This window comes from Acomys minous (genome assembly GCF_964271855.1).
Source record: "Acomys minous genome assembly, chromosome: 3".
In the NCBI taxonomy this organism is placed as follows: domain Eukaryota; kingdom Metazoa; phylum Chordata; class Mammalia; order Rodentia; family Muridae; genus Acomys; species Acomys minous.
In genome coordinates, this window is record NC_140485.1 from 119,580,014 (window position 1) to 119,584,182 (window position 4,169).

The window sequence follows — 4,169 nt, forward strand, 5'->3', positions numbered from 1 at the left end:
GTCTGCATGCTCCAAATACAAGTGTGAGCACCTGCAGCTTCTAGGTTTGAGTTCAATGTTCAGGGAGCAGTTGCACACTCGTCCTCAGTAATAAGCATTAGAAAACTGTAAAGCACCTTTCCAAAGAGTATAAAAGCTGCCTGTATCAGGCAATTCCACCATGAATGGCCCATGGCTATGGATTGAGGGTTCCACGTCTCTCACAATTAAGCCATACATGCAATTTCTAAAAATGTGACAGGTGTTTTGGCAAAAATCTGGCGTTGATTCTAAAACTGGAATGTCAGTGCAAAGGCCCAATAATAAGACATTTTTGTAAAAGTTTGAAGATTTCCCCTCTTCTTGACACATAGAAAGGCCTATAAATTTCAGCAAATGACAAACAAGACCAGTAAAACAGGACATACAGTCTCACATTAACAGCATTTGAAAAGTAACAAGAGGATGTTTCAGTGAGTGGGGAAAGAGTCTGCGATGAATGGCTCTGGGAATATTGAGTCATTACTTTATTTCCCTCCTTAAACAAAAATTATTTTGTAAAGATTAATGAATCATTATGGATTGAATTTTATTCCCACAATTTTAAATTTTATATTATTATCATCATCATCATCAATTATTATTTTTTGTTTTCATTTTTAGAACTATTCTCTTTAGTAAATAACCACAAGAGAGCGCTTGTCAGTTAGGTTCCACTAATTTTTCTTAATGCTCTTTGATTTTTTCCCCACCTGATCTTCTGTTCTGTTCTGTTCTCTACTGGTCTCTTCTTCAGCCCTTTCATCTTCCTGGTTTGTAGTTTGCTTAGGTCTTGCTTCTGTGTATGAATCTTTCCAAACATTGTACCAAAAATGTCTCAAGGGATATTCTTTCTCTTCCTTGGCTTGAGAACTTCAGGCATTCTCATAGACAATTTGTAAAGGTCGTTTGATACTAAGTGTACAGCAATGGGCCCATCTCTTCCAGTTCAATTCATGGTGTTTCTTCAACAGCATCTTATAGCTTCAAAAGTAAACTTTCTTATTTGGTGCAGTGAAGTGAAGAATATATTCTAATCCAACCAGTCAGACATTTGATACTGTGGGGCCTTTGAAGAAATCAATAAGATTAAAAAAAATCTTTTGTAGTCTTCTGTAACATCAAAATCATCACCAGCAAATAGCAGCATTGCGTTTGTTTCCTCAGGGAACTTACTAGCCTTAATATCTTTTAAAGACACAAATTTCTCAATCCCTAGTGCAATCATATCCAGCACATGGTAAGTCATACATATGACTTATTACTAGATTATTTGACTTCTTCTTACTATTGGAGCCACACGTAAGTTAAGAACAGTCTGATTTCTTTGAAAAGAACTCCAATGGTGTCCAATCTTCAAATGGCCTTGTACTAATTTTCTTTTTATATAGACTTCATATGGTTTTTTCAGTGCACACACATCCCTGAGTACTTGTGTCATGGTTACATTTGCATTTTCCACCTTTAATCAGCAAGGGATTCCTACTGTTTTCATTGACTTTTGTTTCTCTCTTCTCAAGGAATCACTTGGCCCTTTCTCTTTTAGACCTTATAACTTTATCCAAAGCATCCATCGCTCTAGGACTGCTAGCAAATGCACATGTACCATTCACTTCCGCGAAGCCCTATTTTTTGGTTTTTCAAAACAGAGTTTCTCTGTGTAGCCTTGGCTGGCCTGGATTCACTTTGTAGACCAGACTGGCCTCAAACTTAGAGCTTTCCACTTGCCTCTGCCTCCCTGAGTGCTGGGATTACAGGCGTGTATGACTGCACCACCCTTCCTCTAATTCTTGTGTTGAAGCCTTAACCTGCAGTGGCCCAAAATGGGATGTGGTTTGGAAATGGGGTGTTATAGACAGGGTCAGTTATCTTAGAATGAGGCCATGCTGGGCTGTGTGGGGCCCTAACCCAGTGTGACTGTGGCCTTACGGAGGAGACACTGGGACAGAGACAGACACAGAGAAAAATGCCACATGGAATTGGGGTATGACTGGGTCTGTCTTCAAGCTAAGGACTGCTGACGATTGCAGCTAAACCATAAGAAAGTAAGAGAGGGACATGGGACAGACTCTGCAGCCCATTATGGCAGCCCCAACAAAGCACTCCAAGGGCCAAGTGTGAAGATGAGGGGCCAGGACAATTTGAGGAGACCGTATGGTAGAATGCCTCAGACCTTGGGATCAGACACTGTGTCTTAAACATAAAGACTCCATAGAAACAAAAAGATGGGCAAGTTGGACAGTGTTAAAAGTAAGAATTTCTGCTCATGAAAAGACTCTGAAAGAGTTTAAAAGATAATTATATAAGCACATCATATTTGACTTGTATTATGTAAATGTATGCTGCATGCTATATATATTCTGGATACACACGTGCATAGTCTACATATCCCAGGCACTGAGAAATGTTACTCACTTAACTACAAAGATATTTTCAACAAAGGTTTTTGGTTTGTTTTTGTTTTTGTTTTTTAATGCTGTTTTGGTCATTTCTTTTACTTGCTGAGGCTGAGAACTGTTCTGCATAAGGGAAACAGCTTTTCTGTCCACAAAGACAGCTCTGGAAGGGTTTATAAATGGCAGCGGGAGTCACTTGAGTCACCACCAATCACAGTGCAAAAAGGAAGGAAGGATGGAGGCAAGGAAGAAAAATAGGAAGAAATTATGGAAGAAAGGAAGGAAGGAGGAAGAGAAGAAAAAAGGAAGGAAGGAAAAAAGAAAGGAAGGAAAGAAGAGAGAGAGAGCAAGAGAGAGACAGAGAGACAAAGAGAGAGAGAGACACACAGAGAGAGAGAGAGACAGAGAGAGAGAGAGAGACAGAGAGAGAGAGAGACAGAGAGAGAGAGAGAGAGAGAGAGAGAGAGAGAGAGAGAGAGAGAGAGAGAGAATGTTTCAGAATAACAACTGTTGGTAAATTAATTCAGCTGGCGCTTGTATTTGCCAGGCGTGCTAATTAGCTAGTGAGCCAGTGTGTGGAGGAAAACCCTAAAGATTCTTTTATTCTGGTTTGGCAAAACAGAACACAACATTAGTTATCTACTTTGGTTCAAATCCAGGCATAGCCAGGCTTTCTCTCAGATGTGCCACTATTCCATTATCTAAGACATGTAAGGGGTTACTATCTAAAGAGTCTTGAAATGGTTGGTTAGCACACCATTTGGGATTAGCAAATCATTTGGGAGCTTTTGATTTCAAAAGGAACCAACAGTCACCAAAATAACATTGAAGGAGAACAAAACTGGGTAACCAGCATCAGGGTATCATGGCTTACTATAAAGCTGCGGGCTGACAAAAACAGATGTCATTAGAATTAAAACCTGACACGGTTGTAGAAAAAGACTCAGAAGGAAGTCAAGGAACAAGCAGAGGCCAGGAGAAGGTATTTGCAACGTGCACGCCCAACATGTAAGGAATGTTAGTCTCCTATAGATAACCCAGAAAAAGAGAACCACTCTGTTTAGTAACTTTTCTATTGCTGTGACAAAACAGCATGACAAAGACAAGTTATGAAAGAAAGTGTTTGATTTGGGGCTTACAGTTTCCGGGGGTTGGAGTCCATGACCATTATAATGAGAGGCACGGCAGCAGGCAGGCAGGCATGGCGCTGGAGCAGTAGCTGAGAGCTCACATCTTGATCCACAAGCATGAGGCAGAGAGAGAGAGAGAGAGAGACAGAGACAGAGAGAGAAAGAGAGAGAGAGAGAGACAGACAGAGAGAGAGACAGAGAGAGAGAGAGAGAGAGACAGACAGACAGACAGACAGACAGACAGAGAGACAGAGACATAGAGACAGAGACAGAGAGACAAAGAGACAGAGAGGAGAGAGAGAGGAGAGCAAGAGAGAGTGCATGGGGTTTTGAAAGTCTCCCCTTCCCCCAGCCCTGTGCTACAACTCCTCCAACAAAAGCACACCTCCTAGTCCTTCCCAAATGGTTTCACCAACTGGGCACCAGCTATTCAAACATAGGAGCCTATGGGGGCTGTTCTCATTCAGACCATCACAAGCATAACCGTGAGCAGAAGTTTGGACAGGTGTCTTGCAAAAGAAGATATCGAAGTAGAAAACAGGTCTCTGGGAATGCAAATCAAAGCACAAAGAGATATGAGTGCTAAGTGTTGTGGGGTGTAGGAGCACTTGGAACTCCCAGACAT

General features: G+C 41.2%; 1 pseudogene across 1 annotated transcript; it reads right to left on the minus strand.

Annotated features, from left to right (window-relative positions):
- Nucleotides 1-695: 695 nt before the first annotated feature.
- LOC311594266 (ribosome production factor 2 homolog) lies at nucleotides 696-1,592 on the minus strand (annotated as a pseudogene). The gene has a single exon. The product of its transcript is annotated as a ribosome production factor 2 homolog (transcript).
- Between the last annotated feature and the right edge of the window lie 2,577 nt (nucleotides 1,593-4,169).